This window comes from Drosophila hydei, unplaced genomic scaffold, assembly GCF_003285905.1.
Source record: "Drosophila hydei strain 15085-1641.00,03,60 unplaced genomic scaffold, DhydRS2 tig00008144-arrow-arrow-pilon, whole genome shotgun sequence".
In the NCBI taxonomy this organism is placed as follows: domain Eukaryota; kingdom Metazoa; phylum Arthropoda; class Insecta; order Diptera; family Drosophilidae; genus Drosophila; species Drosophila hydei.
In genome coordinates this window covers 1,054,613-1,081,988 of record NW_022045849.1, presented here as the reverse complement: position 1 = coordinate 1,081,988, position 27,376 = coordinate 1,054,613, and the positions used below count along the sequence as shown (strand labels likewise).

Below are 27,376 nucleotides of genomic sequence, written 5' to 3'. Positions count from 1 at the left end.
ACAAAAACACAGGTTGTGCAGAGAGGCTTTCGAGATTCGTCCCTAAAACTTGTTGGCCTGTGTCAATTATATTAAGCAGCTAATGTAGGTAAAATAAATATGTAATTTTTCTATACGAATCGAAATTGTTCTGCTTTATGTTAAAAATTGTCAAAATAAGTCTGAATTCCACTGTCAATCTATCCAGTTTATGTTATGTGTTGTATATATATTTAAGAGCATTATATATCTCCTAAGCTGCAACATATTTGACAATAGATATAGACAGATATTTTATGCGTTGAAATATCAAAAACAAATGCCACAAACAAAGCAAAAGCTAATTATGACAACATTATTCTGGCTTTATGACACACAAATATAATGCGGAAATTAGTAAAGATGTTGCACGCGGGCGTAGCTGACTGCTTAATACTCGTTGGCAGCTCAGAAAAATAGCTAAATTATAAGAAACGCCCCAAGTGGGTTAGGCTTACTTGTAGATCAGATCAATGTGGCTATAGAAGCAACAGCCTTTTTTTTATCAAATTGCCACGCCTCTTTCAAGGCCTTAGTTATATAAGTTTCATTATAGCTTAACAAATTTCAAGCCTTCAGACATTTTGGCAAACAAAACCAATATACTCGCTTGTGCCTTCTGGCAACGGGCAGCCAACACATTTGCAATCAGTCAACGACCCAACCGCAACAGCAAACCGCAGCAGTAGAGCAAGGCAAATGCTTGTTATACATTTTTCAGGGTCTGGCATGTAATTAAAAAGCTTTGCAATTTGCGAAATGTTTCACTAGGCTCCAGCTTCCAGCCGCATGGCTCTGGGCTCTCGGCATGTCTTTGCTTTTCATCTGCAAACTTGTAAGTAAAAATGTCTGTCATATCTTTATAGTGCGAGCACACATCTTCCTACCCATGCTTACCTGGTATGCACCTGCGCAGCTGTCCTCTGTTCCAACTGTTTGTTGTAGTGTAATTTCAGGTCGAGCGCTCTTCAGTTCTCTTGCTTTGTCATCGCTTCTGCTCCTTATTATGACTTTTCTAATTAATTAGGCATTTAAGCTCGAAAGCGAAGCTCTTTATGCGTATTAACTGGGCTCTAATGGAAAACAACAATTGTTAACTGATTGCAGCTAAAGGTAGCGCAAGATGGGAACTAAAGATATTACGGAAACTAAATTTAATTGAGTTGCAAAAGATGTTCACATTGATAGCGTGAGCCAGCTGAATTTTATATATTTACATAAATTTAATATAATTAATTGTTACACCCTCCACTCATTCAGATTGGGCAAATAGGGTATATTTCGTCTGGCAAAATTTATATTACAGCCAGAAGAAGGCGTGAGAGCCTTTATACATTTGTTTCTGAATTGGATGATCAGCTGAGTCTGTATAAGAGCATATGTATACGAATACAAGTATAAGAGTTTGAGTATAAGACTGATTAAATGAATATAAGCATAATTATTGAGTAATATAAGAGAAGTATGCGGTTAGAATTGCATAAGTATAAGACTTTATATATGAGAGTCTGACTATAAAAATATAAGCAAAAGACTTGAGTTATATAAGAGGAGTAAAACTAAAGGAGGCTGTCTGTAAAATATAAGCTTATAAGAGTACTTAATTTAAAGTACTTAAGAAAATAAACGAATACTAGCTTAAAATAGAATGTGGGACTTTAATAGTAGAGGAGTATCAGAAGAAATTGTACTTTATAATAAAGTAGTGTAATATAAGAGTAAAGAAGTATAGGGAAGGAGAAGTATAAGAGTAATATTAAGTAGTTTTATAAAAGCAGAGTAATATAAGCAAAGTATAAGAGTAGAGGAGTATACTTGAAAAGTAATATAAGAGTCAAAGTATGTAAGACAGCTGAGGACAATAGTAGAGGAGTATAAGAGTCTGACTACGACATCAGCATACGAGTCGTGGACTATAAGGGTACAAAAGTATAAGAGGGTAGCAAGTATAAGAGCAAAAGTAAGACAGCATAAGAGTTTTAAATATAAGAGTACAGTAGCATAGCGTATACTAGGGTAACTTCTAGTCGGTCACTTCCGACAGGAGCACTCTTGGCTGTACATTTTTGCTTCCTATCTTCATCTACACGTTAAGGTCAAACTGATCCGACACGACCCACATCTATATGTATTTATGTATATATAAAATTCCACTTCAAAATTTCTTCTGCCAAATTCCTTTGGATATAGATGTAGAACTTGATTATCTAGTACTCAATGGGCGGGGGGCGTGGTCGGGCGAGTCTTACAAATCGGCTGTTGGCTGCTGGCTGCTGGCTGTTGGCTGTTTTTATAGGCGTCTTCAATCCACTTTGTAAGCCATTCTATGGCAATAAAGTCCCTAAAGTGAGTGGCTCCAATATAAAATTGAATTTAAATAAACGCAGTCGAGGTCGACTAAAAGCCGCCGGCACACGTTTCGAATCTGATTTGATTTGTTTGCTTGGGGTTATTGAAGCGGGGGGCAGGGTGCCGATAGGGGGGCTGGCACGAGCTGATTCGCCCAGCACTTAGCCAAAATTTAATATGCAACAATCTTTGGCAGCAGCGAAATGGAAGGCGCATACAATCAACCTCAGCGACAGAAGCTGGAGCAGGAGCCAACAGCCAGCAGATGGAGCTGAATGCTTTTATAGCAAGTAAAAGTGCTCTAGCAGAGAGTGCCCGACTAGCAAACACCCTGAAGCCACACCTCAGCTCATATGCAAAGGCTGCGCTTGCTCTTCCCTTCAGCTATCCATCGATTGAACTGTGAGATTCAAGTCTGGACTCTGGACTCTGCTATATGAAAAGCGCTGTTTCTGCAATTCCTAGCAGCAAAGCTATCCGAAAAAGGAAATATTTCTAAGCCTACTCTTTACTATGGCAGTCTACACATCAAGTATAGCAGCTCTATCTATTATAGTCTTCGAGATATGTTCAAATAAACAAGTTGAAATATCGATTATGAAATAAGAAAACCTATTAGCTAGTACTTGGCAAGATATATAAGATATATATATCAAATTTAAAATCTCAAACTTTTGTATTTCTCGAGATTGGTGAGCTTATATGCACGACAGAACGAAGAAGCAATGTCTGAAGCGCCTCAGCTCCTTGTCGTTCCCTACAATACATATTTCTTATAAGTTCAGCCACGCCCACCTCTGCCTGCACAAAGCCAATATGCCCACTTGAACAGTTTTCAATGAGTTGAGTGTATAAAAATGCGACATGAAATAGCTTTAATTTATTCATGCCACGCGCGCTCATGTTGCAAGTTAGAGAAGCGAAGTGAAGTGAAGTGTCGAGTTGAGTTGAGTTGAGTTGAGCTGAGGCAAGTCGAGTCGAGTCGAGCGAGTGGCATTGATTAAAAATGCAACCAAACTGCATGGCCAGAATCCTTCTAAATGCTTGGCTGCTATTCAGGCTTGCCCCCCGTCTAGCGACCCCATGTGGCATTGATTGGGCCAATTAGCAATTAGCAATTAGCTGAGAGTTTTGTCACAATCTGCTCAACAAACACATAATTTCTAATTGCCATGTCGCCCACTCTGTTGTCGCCTCCTTTTTTAATGTGCCTCTTGGCCAAAAGCGCGTCACGTTGTCTTTGCCTCCAGTTGGCGTTTGCCAGCTGAGCCTGCTGTCTTCTGCTCGTTCAACAATAGAAAGCGAGCATATTGGTTGTGAAGTCTTCTTCATCTTGAGACCCCGAATTTTGATAACCTCCTCAGAAGAAGCATTAAGCGGAACTGGCTAAGTCTATTGAAAGCGTGGCCTATCGAGAATTACGACACGAATCTATTGATTTGAAATCTAAAATGTATATTTAAAAAGACCAGAATACCAAAAGAGTATAAGAGCATACAAGTAAAAGAATATACAAGTATAATAATTTAAGACTATAAAAATATACGATTATAGTAATGGAGTAATATAATGAAGTATATGAGTACACAATTATAACAGTTTAAGAGTATAATAGTATAAGAGTATAGAGTGGAATGTAGTATAAGTAAGGTATTAATGCATGTATAAGAGTATCAGCTTATAAATGTATAAGACTATAATAATCGTCTAATTTCTCGTATTTCACAAACTTTGCATATTTTTGTGACTTGAACAGGTATTATCTAGTCGAGTATAGCCGCCATTTCCAGTAGCTTAGCTCGCCCTTGTCGCACTCGAGTCTCTGATTGCACAATTGCGAGTTGTTTTTCAATTATCAAACAAGTGTCTACAAGGGTTCTGGAGTCACAGAGGCTACACACGGGAGACACCTTTAGGCAGAAACACAGGTGTAAATCGTGTAGAATATGCTCGCATTGCCAGCTGCATTATGTTATTTTTTGAAAATCAATATTCTACTTTTTTTGATGAAAATTCATTCCACTGCGAGGGCTCATCAAAAAGTAATCAAAATCTACCTTTTCGGGGTCAAACTAAGAGCAAAGAAAAAGCCTTTTCGCCTCGGGTGCGACGCTTGCTAAGAACTTTATGAAAATGTAAGCCATGTTTTTGTTCCATGTGTGTGTGGGTGTGTGTGTGTGTGTGGGTGGTTGTGTGTGGGCGCTGGTTATATTATCGCACACACAGCGTCTGATTATCATGTGACAATGAGCTCACAAAATAATATCAGCATTTCCACATTTCTTAGCGAGTCAAGTGTGTGTGTGTGTGTGTGTGTGTGTGTGTGTGTGTGTGTGTGTGCGTGTGTGTGTGCGTGCGTGTGCGTGCGTGTGTGTGTGGGTGGTTGGGTGTATGATGTGTGTGCCGCAGCTGTTGGCGCCCGCAGCTATGAGCTTTGCTAACAACTGCTAAATACGCAAACTGCACGCGCCCAGCAGTCGGCAGCCAAAGTACAGTGAGGACTGCCCCGAACGAACAGGCCTTATAAAAGGCTTATTTGCTTTGCTGAGTCCTTTATAGGGGCATTTGTCAACAGTCTACGTAGACTTTGCTGTCTCAAGTTCCGCTGTCCGTCAAGAGAGTGTTCACTGCACCTCCATTGCAATTTAACTTGGCTTCCAGCCTCAAGTCGCGTTAACTACTCAAATCTTTGGCTTACTGCCTGCCCGTGAAGTCATACGAAATATTTGAGAATCTTTAAGTTCCAACTGCGTTGGAGGCATCTCAATCGCCCTGGAATGGGCTCGGCCTAAGTGTGGCAACAAAAAGCTCGTGTTTACACCAAACTTAAGAGCCGCCATGGCAGAAATTTGCAGAAATCCAATTTCGCTTATTTATGTACAGGGTTAATTTGCACATAAAGATAAGGCACAACATGGGCTGCCTACAATAGATAGACACCGCGTGAGTCCTCCTCCTGCTGCTGCTGCTGCTGTTCCTGTTGCTGCTCCTGCTCGCCTACAGAGTTGCTCGCTCTCGCTCTGCTCTTCCTACTCCTCGTCTTTTTGCCACTGTTGCTCCTGCTCCTGCTCCAGCTCCTGCTCCGGCAGCTGCTACTGCTACTGTTGCTGCTGTTCTCCTGTAAAGTTCCTTCTTGTGCTGCTGCTCCTTTGCAGCTTGCCTCATCCTTCTCTTCCTTCTCCTGTTGCTTCTCGAGCTCCTCCTACACCAGCTCCTGCTGCTGCTCTTCTATAGAGTTTCTCCTTGTGCTGCTGCTGCTCCATAGCCTGCCTCAGCCTTCCCTGGTCTTGCTCCTGCCACTATTTCATCTTTTCTTCAGAGTTCTTCCCGCCCTCCCGCATCTACTCCTTCATAGCTATAGCTTCCTTCCTCCTTTTCCTTACCCTGCTCTCCTCCTCCTTCCTTCGCCCACTCCCACCCAGCTGGCACCTGTGCCAAACACAAACTTTTCTATTTACAGCCCATCAAGTCGGCTTCAATTTCGTGGCTTTTCTTTAGCTTTGTCTTTCAGCTCCGCACAGCTCCCAGCTCAATTCTGTGTGCGCCTTTGTCTATTTGGTTCACACTTGGCTGGCTCTGCCTGGCGCACGCCTCGCACATTTTATGCGCTTTTTACAATGCGTATCCCCATTTTGCATGTCGGCTTAAGGCTTTACCTTTTATTGCAGTGGCAAAAACAAAAGTTACCTGAGCACGTCTTCACGACCAAGAATTCGTAATGCAAAATGTTATTGAAAATGCATAGACAGGGTATATTGGTTTTGCTGAAGGGGATGCGTGACAGGCAGAGGGAAGCGTGGGTGACGCTACAAAGCATGCATTCCGGGTCAGAAGAAATAATTCAGTGATAGTCCTTATGTATAAGAGTATACGTATGTTGATATATAAGAGTAAAAGAATACAAGGGTATTAGAGTTAGCGGATATGTGAGTATAAGAGTTATTATAACAGGTATAAGAGTATAACACAAATAATAGTATATAAGAGCATAAGATTATAACAGGTATAAGAGTATAACACTAATAATATTGTATAAGAGCATAAAGTTATAACAGGTATAAGAGTAAACGTGTATAAGAGTATAACACTAATAATATTATATAAGAGCATAAGTTTCTAATAGGTATAAGAGCAAACGAGTATAAGAGTATAACACTAATAATAGTATATTAGAGTATAAGGTTACAACTGGTATAAGAGTAAACGAGTATAAGAGTATAACACCAATAATAGTATATAACACAATATAAGATTAGAAACTGAGTATATTACAACACGAACAGAATATTATTAAAGTAGATAAATATAAGAGTACGAACACATATGTATAAGAGTTTACAAGTGCTTGAATATAAGAGTTCAAATATAAGAGAACATGAGTATAAGAGTATAAACAGTATAAGAGTATAAATTTGAATATATAAAGCAAAAAGCTCTGCACGGCGAGTAGGGTATTTGCTCGTCGTTCAGTCCCGCCCAGAACACTCCAACTTCCACCTTTTGTGTTCGGTTGCTATGCTGCGCACGAGCTAGTCTTTGTTTGTGAATGATTTCTCTCGCCTTAGTCGACGACCTTCGCAACTATTGTTCAATTCACACTTAAATTTGCAGAGTTCTTTCGATGCCTTCAAATGGACGCACAAATGAGGGACCTCTGCTCCAAGCAGCTTATGTCAGACGCATACGTTATGTGTGTGTGTGTGTGTACCTTGGGGGATTGACGGACTTAGCGCATAATATGGACTGCATTCTTGGCTTAAAGCTCTGAGAAGAAACATTTCAAAAATTGCTTCGAAATTTAATTCTCGCTCTATTTCCAAGTGTCCCAATGGGACAATGGGAGCTACGCACACACATTTAGCTAGCAACTTGACAGTTCATTTGGCTCCGGCTCACACACGAGTCACAAATATTCGTAGCCCATACAATTTCGACCAAATATTGCTTTCCTCTGCCCCAAAGGCAACTCTCTACCTCCCTCCACCTCCCCCTCACTCTCTCTGCCTCCCTCTCTCTCCCCATTCACTGCCTTCATAATCTATCCTTTTGTAAAGCAGTCACAGCTGACCACGAGCTCAATTCTTTTGAGGCGTATTTTCTTTAGAGCATTAAAGGTTTTTACTCGCTCATAAATGGAGAAAGGGCGTATTTGGTTTGCTATAAATATAAAGAAGTAGAGTCAGAGATAGAGATAGATATAGATATAGATATAGATATAGATATAGATATAGATATAGATATAGATATAGATATAGATATAGATATAGATATAGATATAGATATAGATATAGATATAGATATAGATATAGATATAGATATAGATATAGATATAGATATAGATATAGATATAGATATAGATATAGATATAGATATAGATATAGATATAGATATAGATATAGATATAGATATAGATATAGATATAGATATAGATATAGATATAGATATAGATATAGATATAGATATAGATATAGATATAGATATAGATATAGATATAGATATAGATATAGATATAGATATAGATATAGATATAGATATAGATATAGATATAGATATAGATATAGATATAGATATAGATATAGATATAGATATAGATATAGATATAGATATAGATATAGATATAGATATAGATATAGATATAGATATAGATATAGATATAGATATAGATATAGATATAGATATAGATATAGATATAGATATAGATATAGATATAGATATAGATATAGATATAGATATAGATATAGATATAGATATAGATATAGATATAGATATAGATATAGATATAGATATAGATATAGATATAGATATAGATATAGATATAGATATAGATATAGATATAGATATAGATATAGATATAGATATAGATATAGATAAATAGCCAAGGCTTTAGCTCTGAAGCAAACGTCCAACCTTCGCAGCTAATTGCTGGAAAATGAAGTTGAAACAAAAGCGAGTTCAAAGAATTCTTAAATATTTATAATCCAATTAAACTTGGTAACAAGGTGAGACGTAAAATAAATGTTAAATGAGCCTAAAAATAGTCATTTCATTATTAATCCCAGGGGACCCAGGCGCAATTGTAGCTGGCCCTTTGGGCCTGGTCTAGAACAATTCATTACAGCTGGCATCAATTCGATGCGTTGACATCGCAAATTGCTTTGGCAGCGACTCGAGTCGAAAGTTTCGCTTGGCAGAAAACTTTTCAAAATTAAATTATTGTTAGTCTCTTGCTGAAAATCAAACTAATTAACGAACCATTTCCATCATTCCGTGGACGAGGTCGCATCCGCTGCCAGACGTAGCGAAAAATTAAGATAATTTTTTTTTCCAACAAGATGCGAACAATTAAGATCGATCGAGTCGGGAGTGAATGAGTTGAGATGAGTGCGTTTAGCATTAATCTACATAATATATAGGCGCTAGAAGTACTGAGTTATTGATTGGAATTGGCTTTGATCTTTTTATCGATTTTAATCGATTTCAATATATTGGAAAATAGTATGAATGATCTGAACTTCTCATATAACAATGTCAGTTCTAAGCACTCAGTCTTACACTTATACGCTTACACTCTTATAATCATCTTATACTCTTACGTTCATACTTCTATTTAGACTCACAAACTCTTCTGGTGTTACTACTCAACAAACAAAATATATTTATATATATATTTAGATTTATGGAATGATCTGTGTGAATTATCGATTTTTATCGATCTCATTCAAGAAGACGCTCTCGATTTAAAGCCTAAAACAAATATAGTTTCAACTTTCTAGCTCTTTTACTTACTATCTTATACTCTAACACTCATGCCTGCACTCTTATACAGACAGTTGAAAGACCTATTTAGTCTAATTTGAAAAAACCTGATCGATAATTCTAGACAAACTTGGTATCCGCTGGCTTACCATAGAAAAACTTTTATATATCTTTATAAACATATTCTCACTCTTATACTTATACACTTATATAGTGTCTTCTATACAGCTTATGTGACTGGAAAAAGTTATCGATAATTTTAAATATACTTAATCGACTGCTGTCATATGTTCCAATCTTAATCTTTTACACCTGAAATCTTATACACTTATACTCATACTCTTATACGTATTGTTTCAAAGCCTCTTTGTCGATTCTTATCAAGCATAATATATCCATGTGTATGCACAACTTCTGCTCTTTCGGCATACTCTATCGATATCTATCGATCTTATGTGACTTAAGCTTTTATATTAACATCTTATATTCTTATACTCATGCTCTTATACGTGTAAATTGAAAGCCTCTTTTGTGTATATGACTTTAGCTGCTTGGCCACGCCTTCTTCTGCCTGTTACATACAGTTCACGCAGCCAATATACCCTGTTAACAAGGCTTCAAGCAGCTTTTAGCTTATTTGAATAAGTATCTTCAGCATATGAGGAAAGTTCTCGTGGAACTAATTGAAAAATAGCTGAAAACGTATTTGTGCTTGTCTTTTGAGAGTGGAAAAGTATATGAAAAATATGTGAGTGGCCGAAGTAAGCCACTCTAAGGCCTGGTCAGCAGCCCAAAGAGCAGGAAGATACTTATGTCAGCAGGAGCAGAGCTTTGCTTTCTGAAGGTATTTGCGGTCGTTTCTACTTTTTTCTGTCAGTTGGTCAGTTCGTAAAATCAAAGTTGTGAGCCGCAAGTGTTTTGCCGTTTTATTGCCAGTGAGAGGGGGCAGGCCGGCTGGCCACGCCCAGTGAGTGACTTTATGGCTGGGGAAACTTTGCCATTTTGCCAGGAAATGGTTTTAATCTAACAACAAAGTTGAGAAGAAGTTTGGAGGGGGCGCCTGGACGTGGGCCAAAGTTGAGATTAAATTGTTGTGAAATGTTTTCCAATTTCGCATCGAGCCACAAAATTTAAGTTGTCCTTGAAATAAAACGAAATCCAATTTCAGTTTGTTTGGCTTTCACTTGCCCCTTCGCTCGCCCTTTCGATAACCCAAAAACATTGGGAAATAACATTTTAACGCATTCAAACATGCCGTCAGGCCCCGAGTTAGGGCCAATTTATGTAAGTAAATCTCAAGTGTTCCTTCCCAGAACTGCCGCTCGCTAAGTTTCCCTTTGCTTTAAGGCATAAAAAAGCTCTTTATAAATTCTAAGCCCCAAAAACGAGCTGCAAAAGTTGGATTAATTAAATGCTGAGAGCTGCCAAGGAAAACTGTCAAATAGCTAAAAGTATGGACTGGATTTTCTTCTTTTCTTTTCTTTCACTTTTCTCCTCCTTCTCCTCCTCCTCTTCCTCGGCCTCTTCTTGCTATGTTTTTTACTTTCAATAAAAATTAATTAGCGCTGTGCGAGTCTGAAACGCTGGCATTAATTATGACGCCGGCCCCCAAAAGTGTAAACCAAAAAATCGATAAACCAGTTTAAACAGCGCACATAAACGTTCTAAGGCGCTTTTAAGCCCAATTGTCAGGCCAAATCACTTTAAGGCTCGCAGGAACTTGAGCCAATTTTTATCTTTATAAACATCATTGAGCATGGCTAAGCTGGGTGTATTGGCTGCGTGCCTGGCTGAATCCTTTAAGTCTATATATTGTTTAACATTCGACTTCTTCTACTGCTTCTCTCTCATTCTGAACCCAACGAACTCGGGAACTACAAGCGCTAGGCACTTGATATTTGTTATATATATTCCTAAAAAGCCTAAGCAGCAAAAGTTTAAATTAATTTTTCTAATAACGCAACTAATTTTCTTACTATCGATAAATATCGATATTTCATTTTGGTTTTTTGAGCATAACTTTAAAAGCTTAAAAGCTAGAGATGTCAAGCTTGGCATGATGATTCTAATGCTGAAGATACAGAGATAACACATCACCGATTTGGCATAGCCTCGCCCACTTTGTATAAAATCTACAAACAAATAGTAATTTTAATAGTAGAGACTTGAATTTTGGTATGCATTCATTTTTAGATGTCATAAGCTCACACTAAAAATTTCATGAAGATTGCACAACTAGAACCTCAGTTACATCAGGCTATTGCTCATATTAGGGTACCATAGGGAGAACAAGCGCCGCCTATGCATATGCATTTATGCATGTGTATGCGTGAGTGTGTGCATGTGTTTTTGTGCACGTACTGGAAGTAGAAGCATATTATAACTATCCTAACAGCCCTACAGGGTATCTGCTAGTCGAGCATACCCTCGCCGAAACCTCATAACCTCATAACTTCTCTCGTTTTCTAGTTTTTCTCATTTACATTTTATTTATGAATTCAGCTAAGCATAAATTTTCAACTTATTTCACTTAATTTTATTCCCCTTTGGGCACAGCGAGAAAAAACAATTAAGATTAAAAAATTTATTTAAATATTTCGGTCTGCGGACACTGACGGCACTTAAGAGTCATGAAAATATTATTCGACTCATTCCAATGCCGCGGGGCAGCTCAAGTGAAATGACTTCTGAATTTCTAATTAATGCGCCGATAGGACTCTTATGTACATAATGTAGATTGGAGCCTGGATAACGGGACAGAGAATTGGGGCCAATTTGCTGAATGTCTTGAGATTGGCTCGAAACCATCAAAAAGATTTCGCTATCATAAAAAATTGTCATGCACAATGTAAGTAAATTCAAAGCAATGCAAATCTCCGGGGCTCAATCAGTTTATCGATTTAATGCCGCTGTCATAAAACCTAAAATGTCAAATTCAACTCAAGTAAAGCTGCGTCCCACTGACTGCACAATGCCCGCTCGCAATGCGGTTCAGCTCGCCAGATGTAGAGCTAGCCTGATCCTTGGCACGCCCTCAACTGAAGTAAATATAAGAGCAAGACCCTATCTGCAGAGCTGACTCAATGCTAAGCCAATTATTTTATTCTAGCTCAAAACCCGTCTCGGATATAGTATCTTATATGAGTATACCACATACCCCGTCTCTAGCTTCAATCAACGAGTGCGATCTAGGCGTCAATGCCCGACTGACATATACCTGGATATGTGTGGCGGGGCCTTTATATGATGAAATATATTTGAATAAAAACAATCTTGCTTTCAGAACTCAATTTTGCTATCGATTTAAATCGATTTTATGGACATCAGTAAAAGTTATCGACGACTTGAATCAAATATCAATTGCATCTTTCATAGAAGAAGATATTCATATACCTAAAGCTTATAGCTCTCGAAATGAATAGATGCAGAAGGATGAACGTATATGGAGGGATGGATAGCGAGGAATAGGGACGTATAGATTGATGGCCAAAGCCAAAATATATATATATATATATATATATATATATATATATATATTCATTTTCTATTCATTTAAAAACTCCAGCTTGCCATCAAACACTCAGCTAGACAAAATGTATACGAAACCAATATACTCTCTACACTTAGGGTGAGCGTGCATTAAAATAAAAGTATAATGGGGTCGATGCAGAGGCCTCCCCTAACACTTTGTTACCCTTTCGAGTTGCTATATGCGTTTCGCAGAGCTATAAAGTGCTAAGGTGACCTGAGCAGCGCAGAGAGCGAGAGCGAGAGTGAGAGAGGGAAGGGGGAGGGGGAGATGGGGCGTGCCCCTGCAATAGGCCAGCCATAAGAGCCATAACCGAAGCCTTACACATTTTTTATACCTAATGCGAGTCATTTTAGAAAATTCAAAGAGCTGCGAGGGAGGCTGTGTCAAATGTGAAAGGATATTTAAAGGTCATGCAGCGGGATGTTTACCTTGAACAGGCGTTTTGCTGCGTCTCTATTTATTGATTTACCATCAACGCCATCGTATGCCCATGGAATACTTTCGAGGGTGGGCAGTATTGAAATGACCTCACGAATACATATACACAGATATATATATATATATATTTATATATATATAGATTGATAACTTAATAAGATAAATTCTTTAAATTTCGCTGTGCTGTGCTGTGCCCTAATTATGTTGTCTCTAGTCTGGCAGGTAAAAGCCTCGCCCCACCTCGGCTCGCCTCATCTTGCCCCTACTGAGGGGAGGGCATTAAAATGTATATTGCGGCAGCAGGTGGCACAGCATCACAGCCTCAGCATCTCTTTCAGTTGCCCGCTCCGCACACTCTGAGGCCAAAACATTAGATGATTTATTTGCCATATCTGACATATCTCGTGCGTTCTCAAATTTCATAAATTTCTTCGTTTCATGGCGACTTAATGCTAACAAAATATCCTCTTTTACCTTCATCTTCCTCACTCAAATTGCATTGAGCAACGATATTTTTCTCCTTACGGAAAACCCTTCTCAAAATTCTCTTATCGATTTTGACATTGGAGCAAGCTTATTGTCTTTCGGTGTTATTTTAACTTTATATCACTGCAGTTGGCTTAAACAGACAAAGGAACTTGGCTGGTTTTAATAGACTAAACTTTTTGTATCTGGATACTCGTTATAATAGAGTATGTAACAGGTTGTAGGAGTGCGAGGCCTTTGAGTATATATACACTCTTACAGCAGAGTATGAGAGTATAAGAGTATGGGAGTATAAGAGTATAAGAGTATAAGCGTATAAGAGTATAAGAGTATAAGAGTATAAGCGTATAAGAGTATACGAGTATAAGAGTATAAGAGTATAAGAGTATAAGAGAATAAGAGTATAAGAGTATAAGAGTATAAGAGTATAAGAGTATAAGAGTATAAGAGTATAAGAGTATGAGAGTATAAGAGTATAAGAGTATAAGAGTATAAGAGTAAAAGAGTATAAGAGTATAAGAGTAGAAGAGCATAAGAGTATAAGAGTATAAGAGTATAAGAGTATAAGAGTATAAGAGTATAAGAGTATAAAAGTATAAGAGTATAAGAGTATAAGAGTATAAGAGTATAAGAGTATAAGAGTATAAGAGTATAAGAGTATAAGAGTATAAGAGTATAAGAGTATAAGAGTATAAGAGTATAAGAGTATAAGAGTATCCGCGTCTCCGCGTCTCCGCGTCTCCGCGTCTCCGCGTCTCCGCGTCTCCGCGTCTCCGCGTCTCCGCGTCTCCGCGTCTCCGCCTCTCCCCGTCTCCCCGTCTCCCCGTCTCCCCGTCGCCGCTCCTCCGCGTCTTCGCGTCTCCGCGTCTCCGCGTCTTCGCGTCTCCGCCTCTATCTCTCTCTCTCCTACCATCTACTGCTTTTCCTGCAGTATACCAGACCTCACTCTCGAGTTGGGGAATTAAATTATATGAATAATCTGTGTAACATGATACGGTTGAGGTTGCTTCACTTAAATTCCATTTGTTTTCACTTCTTTTGCGATTTCAGTTTATTTTCTCATTAAAAATAACGAATTTTAATCAATTTTCTGCGAATTGTTTTTGCCCACACTGAAAACCGAATTACATCGAGTTTTAATTTAATTTCAATCGAACCTGGCGAAAATTAATTTTCGCATTTGTATTACACGTGTTGGCATGAAATTGGCATTTTAATTGCATTATGGCTAAAACTAGTTGCCAATTTTAGTGCCTTGTTTGCATAGCCCAAACGCCCAGCCATGTCAAAGAATTCCAATTTACTGAAATGTGAAATGTGAAATGGGAAATTTCTGACAATAAAATAAATTAGATGTTCAGCAATTGTCCACTGCAAGTCGCCAGCTGAGCTCTGCTGCAGTTGGACTTCTATTGCTTTAGCTGGATGGGCGAGCAGGTGAAACGGGCTGATGCGAGTGCCAAGCAAATCCGATTTTGAGACTCTCGAAGCTAACAGGATTGCTGTGCAACTGACAGAGAGCATATTCAAGCTCTTTGAGTGCATTATAAGAACAAACCCATGGAAGAAGTCGAATGGAGCTTCAATTTTGTAAAGATACTTTTTGTGAGTATAGTGATAAAGATGATTGTAATGATAATGAGAAAGGTAATGATAATGATATTGGTAATGAGAATGAGATTGAGGGCGATAATGAGAGTGAATATGAGAATGAAAGTGCTAATGACAATGATAATGATAATGAGAATGAGAATGATGATGAGAAAGAGAATGGAATGATGATGAGAATGACAATGATAATGCTAACAGTAATGCTAATGAGAATGATAATGCTAATGCTAATGCCTTTACTAATACTTATGCCAATGATCATCCTAATGCTAATGTTAATGCTAATACTAATGCTAATGCTAATGCTAATGATAATGATAATGCTAATGCTAATGCTAATGCTAATGTTAATGCTAATGCTAATGCTAATGCTAATGCTAATGCTAATGCTAATGCTAATGCTAATGCTAATGCTAATGCTAATGCCAATGCTAATGCTAATGCTAATGCTAATGCTAATGAGAATGATAGCGATAATCATAATGAAAATAAGAAAGACAGTGGCAATGACAATGCCAATGCTAATGTCAGTTATACAATTATCATCATAACGAAAATGATAATGAACATAATAATGATAATCATGATGATTATGACAAGCAAAAGTTTTCTTCATTAAAATTATGATTATAAATTGTTGATGCAAATTCAAAGGACGTAAATTTTGAATGAATCGAAAAAGGTTCGCATTTTGTAGCCGTAAAGGTAAATTAACTTTGTCCCCACCCACCCACATGAGCTCCGACTGGGGTGGGGGTTTGTGAGCGAGTGTGTGTACTTTAGTAGCTTGTTTTTGTTTTAAGCCCTCGCCCCAGAATTTATACGCAAAAAACCGTTAAAGCAGCTACAAAAAACATTTCATTTGAGCGAATTTAAAATTTATGCATTTTCATTTATAAGTTGAGAAACTTTCCGAGCAGAGCTGGTCTGAGGGGGTGTGCGTCTGTGTGTGTGTGTGTGTGTGTGTGTGTGTGTGTGTGCGTGTGGCGCTCTTTGATTTCCCGATTCGCTCTTGAATTGTTCTGCTCAGCTAACTTGCTTTTTGGGCTGCTTTTAATTTTCCTGTGCCCCATGACAATTTACAGCTAAAGCCGCCGCCTCTGCCATGGCTCTCACTCCACACACAGCCCCTGCCACACGGCCCCTGCAGCTTGTCAAAACGCATTTTTCGCTGCTTCTCTTCACTGCGATTAGATTAAACGCGTCCGTTTTTCCGCCACCTTTAAAAGTGTTTCTTTGATATTTGGTTTTTGGCTTTAAATGCATGAAATTGCCTTTAATCAGTTTGTTTATATAAATACTTTGTTTTATTATGAAATAAAAAGCTTTGATGAGGCTACGCTCAGTGAAGGACAATCAATTACGCTCCCTCTGAGTGTGTGCGTGTGTGTGTGTGTGTGCGTATGAGCGTGTCGCTTGCAGTTAATCGAATTTATTAGACCTGCCATTTGTTATCAAGCTAACAAAGTGTACAGGCTCTCGCAGGCCATCCACGTACTCCCTTTCCGCTGCTGCCGCTTCCTTCCGCTGCCAACAATAGGTTCATAATATTGCCAATGGATGGCGTGTGTGTGCGTGTGTATGCGTATACTGTTGATGTGCTATAAAGCATGCTCACACACACTCAGCCAGTAGCCAAGCATCGACACTAATATTTATGACCATGTCCTTGCGGCATTCGTTAGCGGACAGCCAGCGTTTCGTATACCATATGCACACACACATATATATATATATACACATGCACAGCTGAGCAGTAAACTTAATCTTTATCATCGTCGTTAGTATGAATATTAACATGAAAAACTTTCCACTGGCCACAATTCAGCTGCGCTGTCGTAGCAGGTATATGAGTTTATGGCTGGCCTTGGAGAGCCGAGAAAACAACAAGTCACAGAGTTGGAGTCAGGCAAGACTCTGCCTCCAGCTTACATTCACTCTGATAGAATATTAATACCAAATTTGTAAACTCCAGCTGCTAGTACGTGCGAGAATATCAATTACGAAAGTTTCGTATCGACTTTATGGACTCACAACAAATTTGGAATGAAAAGATATTTAGATATCTTATAAGTACACTATTATACTCTGAATATAAGCTTGCACAATTTTATACTTATATTCTTATACTTTTATACTCGTATACTCTTGTAATCGTAGTCTTTCATCCTCTTATACCATACCACTTTTATTGTCTTATACACCCACATATTATATTCTTAGACTCATATTTTTTGTAAAGTTTTTACTCTTATTATGTTACTCTTATATTATGTTATGGTATGCTCATATACTGTTCAAATCTTTTACTTACACACTCTTATATTATTATTCGCTCCTGTATTGACATACTCTTATATTCTCTTTATCTTATACTGGTAAAACTATCAGTAGTCTTATAGTCTTATAGTCTTATAGTCTTATAGTCTTATAGTCTTATAGTCTTATAGTCTTATAGTCTTATAGTCTTATAGTCTTATACTCTTATACTCTTATACTCTTATACTATTGTAACTCTTATACTCTTATACTTTTTTTATCAGGCTGTCGTATATTCTTATATTCTTTTTATATTGTTTCCTTATGCTGCTATTCTCTCATTCTCTTATACTACAGCAGTCTTATATTCATGTCTTCTTATTATTTTATGCTTTATGTTCTAATACTCATATATTCTAATGCTCTTATACTGTTTTCCTAGTCACTCTCATGCTCTAATACTCTTATACTGTACTCTTATACTTTCACATTCATGTAAGCTTGTAAATTCATACAATATTATACTCTTATACCTGTACTCGTATACTCTTATACTGCTTTACTCTCCTTTTACCCATAGAGTCTTATACTCTCATAGTGCTCTTCCACTGATCCACCTTCTCTCCCCCATTCTCCTTTATATCAATGAGTTCAATGTCTCCCGAAGCCCTATAAACTTTGACTTCGTTTCACTCAAAGCCTAAACTATCCCTGCTATTATAGCTAGCTGAAGATCAGACAATTACAAATTAGTTCCCTCGCTAGCTGACAGGCACATAAAGTAAACAATAGGTGTGCCATTTTGTTGGCAAGGTGCTGGTGCCTACTGTGCCTGTGTCCATGTCCTGTCCATGTCCATGTCCATGTCCTGGCATTCATCCACATATGGTTTGTGTGGCTCTGCCTCTGTCATTGTGGTTCTCTGTGTGTTTGTGCTTTGTGTTGGGCTGTGTGTTGCTGTTGTTGCTGTTGTTATTGTTGTGTGTGTCCTTTGTGCTTTTTATGCTGCTCACTTGTTGGGGCGACAAAAGTCGACGGCAAACAAGTAAAAAACGTGCCTGGCGAGGCCTCACTGACTGCTTAATACTCGCTTGCGTGTAAAGTGGCTAAATACATAGAAAATTTACAGTTTTCTGTTGCAGCTGACTTTAAGTGGACCAAAAATATATTAAATTAAGGTCCACTCTTAAAGTGGCTTAATAGTCGAACTGCTGCGAACTTGGCTTATCTTAGCTACGAGTAGAGGATGTCAAGGACGTGTCAAGCTGTGAGCTCGTAGCTAAAAAGTGATTAAATATATATCTGTATACCGATAAGCTAGGCCTTCAGTAGGTAGTAGTAGGCGTAACTCTATATGCTTGACAATTTTTCTATGAAGCTACTAACATTTTCAATCACTAGCTTCAAAAGAGCCTTAACTAAAAGATTTCATTAAGAAAAAAATTAAAATATTTCATTAGGGATAAAGTTAATTTCGATTTGCCATAGATCATAATAGTTAATATAGTCTCAGCTATACCTGAGTATATATACCATATTCTTCAGTCTATAACTTCAAGAGAAACCAAATTAGAGATGATCAAACCAACTGTTGGTATACCCAAATATATGAATATACCAGATTCTCAGTCTATAGCTTCCCTATTTGCCACTCATTCAGTTTAACTTTAGGAACTTCACATTAGCTTCCCTGGGGGTAAGAGAATAAATTTACCAAAATTCTCTGTTTATAGATAGACGTTTTATGTTGTATATAGCAAATCAAAAATATTTGATAATTGGTATATCCAAGCAAATATACCAGACTCTCAGCTTATAGATTCACAAATTGCCAGATCCCCAAGATATTGGAACAGTTTCTCAGGAGATGCTACGCACGAGCAAGCCCCAGCACAGCCAGGCAGACATTGCCGCAAGCCAATATACTCCCTTAGCTCGCGTAAGCGAGCATAAATAGATGGTAATTTCATTATTCAAATACAGAAACACAAATGAATATATATGCAGGAATCTGAATGGGCATTGTGCGAGGGGAGTGCCGTGCATGAGCCAGTGACCCGCCCGGCGAGAGGCGCCTCAATTTCTGATTTGTTTACTTTTCCTTTATATTTCTGATGCACTTATCTTTTAATTTACTGCGGCAGTCAGTGCGTCCTTCCTCTGCTAAATGCCTCGCATCCTTTATTTGCCATTTTCTCCCTCTCCCCCCATTCCCATTCCCCACTTTTGTTGTAACAAACGAAAGCCGCTTAGTGCTGAAACAAAGCGAACAGCCACTCAGTTGAGTTTTCGGAGTGGTTTCCATTGTTGCCTTTGTCATGGCGTCCTTTATCTTTTGTGTATACCCCGAACCCATTGTAGATCTGCGTGTATATATATATATATAGCTTTTCAAACTGAAGCTACTTTTAAATGACATTAATGACAAAGTTATTATAGAATGACAAAGTTATTATAGAAGAAGTCTCTATCTGTATCTATATATATATCTATATCTATATCTATATCTATATCTATATCTATATCTATATCTATATCTATATCTATAATTATATATATATACATATATATATATATATATATATATATCTAAAGCTATATCACTGACATCGATTTCTCTATGGCTTTGCTCATTGAATTACTTTGCTCATTGGAATTACTTTATTTATTTTTCCTGGACTTTTAATTGTTTCTATTGTTTAATTAACTATTTATATAGACACATAAATATCTAGAGTAGATATTTTTAATGCAATTGGAAAACTTTAATGAATGCAAATGGGCCACGCTGAGGGATTTGTGAGGCATTTGGATAGGAAATGAATTCTTTAGAAATTGTTACTAAATAAACTAAGTTCAGCATTTCTAAGGGTATAAAGAAACACAATTTAGATTAAGGCAATGCCTAAAGGAATAATTAATTGATGAGTGTAGAAGAAGGAAAACAAAGAGCAAAAACAGCTGTCAAAGTATACGATTAATTGACTTATTGACCCAAAGATTTCGCTTGCAGATAACAGATGTATACGTATAGTGCCTTTATATATTCATATATATATATATATATGTCTATATGTATCCGTGCATACCTTAATCTGACTTCATTTATCAATAGTAAAGTCGACTAAATCAATGAACATGTGACTTTTGTCTTGAGTTCATTAGCTAAAAGTTACAGAACCGAAGCTCAAATGCTGCTAATGTGCGAGGTGTGCTCAGAAAGTAAGTTGAATATTATATAATTGTGAAGCAACATATATATATTTTTTATTGAAGTGTGTTTCTGTTGGGGCAACACTGACTCCATAATACAAAATAGAAAATACAAATATTATATACATATATTGAGATAATCGAGTACAACTATTCAAATTCACACGCTCTTTTAAGCCCACCCATAATATAATTAGCCCATGCCAAATGCTATAGCAAAGTATTACTAATAAACACTAAATTTTGATATATTCCCACTCCAAATGCATATGTCATGCCTACAAATGAAGCTCATAAAAGAAAATGTGTCTAAATGTAATTTGGTCTAGATAAAATACTAGAAATACTCATCATAAGTATGGGTACAGTAGGTACACAAGCGTGTACCATGTACCTAATTAGCATGTTGATTTTGTCCCGTGTGGGGAGTGGGCTGAGTTAGTGAGTTAGTGAGTTAGTTAGCGGACGTTAATAGCTCGTTAGCGTGTCACTCTCACTCACTCAGTGACTAAATGTGTTGCGCGTTCAATTTGTAACTAATAGAATTGTCACTCACATATCTCATACATCTGTTTGCGCAGTCCCTGCCCCTACCCCTACCTTGACTCGTCCAACAACAGACGACGTTGACGGCCATCATTCATGTCGCTCAAACAATTGTGTTGTCGGACAACTGAATTTGTCATGGTGGTAAAGTAGAAACAAAGCCAAGGCCACTGTGCAAAGAATTGCCAAAGCACTGAATGAGAGAGAAATATTCAATTAGAGTGAGATAAAGTGCTGCAGAGTGCGTTAGCTCCACAGGGATTTTGAGTGAGAAATATGCATTGCTTTGGTCTACTGCTGGCCAATGAATATTCATAAAACTATACTTTTGCTGGCCGTTCTTTGATGTTATTTTATCATTTCTACATTATCGCATTCAATTAACTAACCATTAACAAGTTTTGATACATCTAAAGTATAACTATTAAACGTTATACTCGTACACAATCGCGATAAGCTTATCATAACAAGACCCTTTCTCTATACAGTTTTCGCGCACTATTTGTTTTATTCTTTCGTTTCCCCCTGCGTAATGTACATGTATATAGCGTGTACACAAACATTTTATTGTATGTATGTGTAGGCATATAAATGTGGAACACGCTTTTCTCTTACACGCTCAGCATTGAGTAAGTTGCTTGGCAATGCGCACGCTCATTTTTGTGACTTAATTCTGTACTCGCTCGCTCTCAGAACGCTTGTGTTGTTTTGTATACATCATTGTGCTGCGCTCAAAGCATCGCCTCTTTAGCTCAGTGGTAGAGCGTTGGTCTCGTAAACCAAAGGCCGTGAGTTCAACCCTCACAGGAGGCAGTTAAAAAAATTTATTTTTTTAATTCATTTTATTAATATACATATTTAAATAAAATTGAAATAATGGTTGTTTGTATAAAATTTTATTTTTAAATGGTTAACCTTTTTTTAGTTAACGCTACATACATTTTTTGCTAATGTAAACATATTGTTATAGCAGCTGCGCATGACGATTCTCAGTAAGAAGTAATGTAGACGCGATCTTTACAGCATGTTCAGCTGTCTTCAAAACAGGCTATCTCTGTCTATCTTATACTTATCTCAATAGTGTGGCTTGGCGTTGCACTTTGTATTGCTCATTTGGCAATGCTATTCTCGACGCCTCTTTAGCTCAGTGGTAGAGCGTTGGTCTCGTAAACCAAAGGCCGTGAGTTCAACCCTCACAGGAGGCATCATCGTAACTTCGAATTTTTTTTTGTGTAAATTTAATTACTGAGTATTTTTATTTTTGTAAATTTAATTTATTGCAGAAAAGTTTGTACAAACTATCCTTTTTTTTATTATTTACTATTAAAAGCTAACATTAGTAAATTACATTTTTTGTTGCGCTCATAGTTTCAGCAAATTGAACGACGCAAAAAATATGTGAGGACTGAAATAGAAAAAACATGTTTTGGCGCCAATTCAGTGGAATCATCAAGTGGTGCTATGAAGAAACCTAATTGTGTCGGAGGCATAAATAGCTCTCATGCGCAATTATTTGCCTCTACTGTTATTTTATGACCAACATATATTCACACACATTCAGGTTCATACATATACATGGGCGCACGTTCGAGCCTTTAAAACTAACGGCAAATAAGAGTTGTACGTTCTGTTTTGGAGTGTAGTATATGTATATGTTTATGTATAAGTATATGTATGTATAGTAAGTGATGCGGGCGCTTGGCTCGTAAAAACTAATACATATGCATAGCTGACCCGTGCTAATGTACATGTGTGGGCGTGTGTGTGTGAGTGCGTGCGGTACGCACGCAATGACATTTGTTTGCGGATGTTGGGGGCGAAATTAAGCCAAATGCTTGTGACGCCATTAAAATGGAAAATAAAAGTAAATTCAAGCAGGCGAATAAATCAGTTGAAACAGCTTAACCTTTAATATAATATATGGACGCCCTGCGGAATTGCTTTTAATTAATCTAAGGCGTGTTACCGTTTTGAAACCAGGCGTTATTTTTGGCAAAGCTATTTACGTTTAATGTTTGTTTTTTCCAGCTCTGAACAACTGTATAATTCAACTGCTCTCCTGACTTTTTGTCTGTTTATAGAATAATGTTCTAATTTTATTTTGTCGGTAAGTGTTTGTGTTTACAGGTTCAATTCCCGTATAATAAATTTATTAAATTTTTTCAAATTTTATTTTTCAGTTTTGACTCTTAAAATATTTTTATAAGCCACTAGTTAAGTTATTTTTGGCAAGGCTATTTACAATTAGTGTTCAACTCTTTTTTTTCTCCGCTGCTAACAACTATAAAATTCCATTCTTATCTCTCTTTCATTGTCTATTTTTAGATTTTTGCTTACACGCAAGCTCTTGGCATTTTAAAGCGGTGCGCTTCGTGTGGGCACACACGCCATGTTTGTGGTGCGAGGTTCAATCCCCGCTTAATGAAGTTTTAAATTCAGTTTTAACTCAAGAGTTTTCCGCTCAACTTTGAGTTGAGTGAAATGCGCAGCATATGAGTAAATTCATTGAGCATGTTTATTTTTAGCGCTTATTTAGCTCTTTGAGGGTTGGCGAATTCATAAGCTATGCTTTAGCCTTTTCAATTAAAAAGTTTTAATGTCAATTAATGCGGGGCGCTGCGATGCGAATATTTCAAATTAGGCCCATCATGAAAGGAAGGTGTACCTTTTCGCCTCTTCGCTCATATAAGGTCACAACGGAAAACAACTCAACTTGAGATTGAGAGTGCGAGCAAGTGAGACGAGCCAACGGTAAATTATGCGATATTTTCGCCACGGTAAAGTGTGCTTCAATAAAAAGGATAACAAAATGGCGGACGGAGCAGTTGCTCACAAATTGCGCTCAATTTTTGCCGCTTTGCTGGCGCTAAACGAAATGACATAAATTTAAAGCGCCTTTTGACACGGCCTAGGCGCAAATGCGTATTTATGAATTAATAAGGCAGCTGATGGAGCCTTGTGCTCGGCATTAGCTCTGTCGGGGCTGAAACTAATTGAAGGTGACAGACGGTGCGACAGACAGGTGGCAGCTTTGCAGTCGGCTTACCTGCTGCTGCTGCTGCTGCTGTTGATAATGAAGACGGACGGGAAAGGCCTCACAATTTAAGCCCTACCCGACCTGGCGTCCTGGCCAAATCAAATCAAGGTAATTTAGCGTAAAAGACAAAAAGGCATCACTTCATTTCATTTTCGTGCACTCACAGCCTGACAGATACTGGCGCACCCCCATCTGAATTTGTGGGCGTGGCACGGCTGTCTGTAATTTATTTCTAATTTTTTTTCCTTCTACCATGCCTGCCATTCACGCACTTTGCATATTGTGTTAGTCCTGGCCATATATAGTCAATAAACAGAGCCCAAAAAAAAGAAGCGCAGAACGTGAGTCGCCTCAGGTAGAAGGTGCTTAGTATGCAGCTGACGAAGACACACACACACACACTCACCTCCATCTACACCCGCCTATCCACTCGCCTGCCTGATGTTTCCTGATTTCAAAGAGCACGAGCTGCATTTTCTTTCGCCTTTGCACTTGCTCCATTTGCTTTGGCTTTGGCTTTGGCTTTAGCTGTGGGTCTGAAGCACACTTCAACACGCACACACACGCACAAACAAACACGCACACACTCAGCATTTGCCTTTTCTCGTTTAATTTCAACATTTTTATACTCTGAGCCCATTGAAAATGAATAAACGGGGTATATTGGTTTTATAGAAATATATGCAAGTAAAAGTGCTTAGGAATATAAGAAATAAAGAGTATACACATAGGTTCTACCATATCACGAGGGGTGTGTCCCACCCGCCCATACGTTCCATACACATCCACTCATCTATGTACGCAACAGCTTAGTTATTAGGTGAGGATAATTGCTAGTCAGGCACTCCCGACTAGAGCACTCTGGCTTATTAGCACTAGTCATAGCCCGTGGCTCTGAGCTGGTCTTTGCGCGTGCCGATAGGAGGACTGAGCAGCGAGCAGCGAGTCCTTTGTGCCGCCCTCACCTCTCGCGCCCTGAGCTGAGCTGTGTGTAAGTAAATGATTGTAGTCTGGCTTGAATTTAAACAAATGCCAGATTGTTGTCGCTTTTTCATCTCGTTGCCTTCTCAGTTATTTAAATTATTTGTTTGTTGCCATTTCACTGCCTTCGACAGTTTTGAGGGGCGATGCTGCCCGGGCCCATGTACCTCTTTATGGTCGACTGTTCAACGTTTCCTGCATTATTCATGCATTAATGAGTTTTTTGTTTCGGTTTCTGTTTTTGTTTTTGTTTTTGTTTTTCCTGTGCGAGTAGTGCGAACAGTTCATAAATTTGATTGCAACAATGAATAAGTGAAATGTCATAAATATCTAATTAAGAGCGTGTCGAGCTCGCTGAGCGCAATGCCAATTAAACTTCCACATCAATTGCTGGGCAGAGCGTGGTCAACGCCCGGCCAGCTTAGCCTTATGTATCCCACTGATCCTTGTGCCATGAGGATATATTGGCTTAGGCAGTCAAAGGTGGGGCTGTCCATTTGAGCCACTCGAGCACATCTGCTGCCTCAAGTCGTTTTTCTTGATATCTTCGACTGACTTTATGCGTACATCTCGAGAACTATAAAAGCTTTGGACTTGAAATTTGAAATATATGTTCTTGTTATTTATACCCAATACAAACTTATGATTTTCTTTAAATATCTAATTTCGTTTTTCTATAAACGCAAGAAATTAATATATTTTTATGTATAACTTAAGAACTTTTATACATGGAAACAGCAAATTTGTTATAAGTGCTCTCATAATGAGTACATATGCAATTATAAATTCCTTTTTGAGCTACTGTCTCCCAAGTTCATTTAATTTCGTTTGGGGAAAGAACAATTAAAGCACAAGCAGCTGGCCATTGGAGTCAAGGTATTAGCTAGTCGAGCACACTCGCAATAAGCCCGCCAAACTCCATAAACTGTGAATCAATTGAAGTAATTTTATAGTTATTTTATTGGTATTACATATATTATTTATATTTTTACATAGGTTTAGCTGTTTTGTCGCACTTTGATAAACTTGTTGTTGACCTCTACATAGCGTCTATATTTGGGTTCATAATACAGTTAAGTTTTTATTTCGTTTTCTTTTTTGGAGCTCATTAATACATTGTTCATATCTTCTTTTTCTTCGACTTCAAATACTAGTTCAATGCACTTTGAACTTAATACTAAACATTTATAGATATATATATATCGACAATTGATTTAAATTTATATATATGTATATATATATACGAATACGTTCTGGATTATACCAACATAGCTATAGTGAGCGCTTTTCGTAGTGGTAAGTGCAAAACACATCTATATATATATATATATACTTATCTGATTTGTATACGACTTCGATTTATACAAATTTTATTTTTATTATATATTCTTCCAAGAATTTTTCAAATATTTTTTTATTTGTGCTAAACCAAAAATCATTAATAGAAATTTTTATTATAATTTTTTTTCCAATTATTTTTAATCGTTGATATTTTATATAGTTTGATTGTTATCCGATTTTTAGTTGAAACATCAATTTTGTTACTCTCTTTTTACCTTATTTCAGCAAATTTCACTTGAATGGAAGTTCGTTAGATCAAACGTTTCTCTCTATATATATAACACATATTTAACAAATGGAGTAGAAGACAAATATAGCTAAAGCATATAGATAAGTGATGAGCCATAAATATATATATATATATAATACTTGTTTTCTTAATTCAATTCTCAAAAGTTTCAATAAAAAATCATGATATATTCAAACTATAGTTAAACTTATCGAAATATGATATTTGTAAACGTAAATCTTCAATATCCTCCATATATAGATATCCATTGAATTTCGCTATTTCAACTTGAAGTGAATCCGAAAAATACCTAAAGAACTTCATTGATTTTTGCTAGACAATTGGATGACAAATTTGTGGAGCTTACTCTTTGGCAAAGATGTATACTCAAGATATATACATGTATATATCTATAGACTTTTGAAGTTATATTCGATTTTTCCATAGTTATATGTTGCTATTATATATATTGTATTCTTTATCCTGACTAAATTCTCAATTGTTTGTTTTGCAAAGTGCTTCAAGTATTTTCGTGTGTGTTTTTACTGCCCTGAACCCAAGTGTGCAAATGCATAAAGCA

General features: G+C 37.4%; 2 non-coding genes across 2 annotated transcripts; both read left to right on the top strand.

Moving 5' to 3' along the window:
* The first annotated feature begins 21,949 nt into the window (after positions 1-21,949).
* On the top strand, positions 21,950-22,021 carry Trnat-cgu. Its single transcript has one exon. It is a non-coding gene; the product is annotated as a tRNA-Thr (tRNA).
* Positions 22,022-22,341: 320 nt separating this feature from the next.
* Positions 22,342-22,413, top strand: Trnat-cgu. Its single transcript has one exon. It is a non-coding gene; the product is annotated as a tRNA-Thr (tRNA).
* Positions 22,414-27,376: the final 4,963 nt, after the last annotated feature.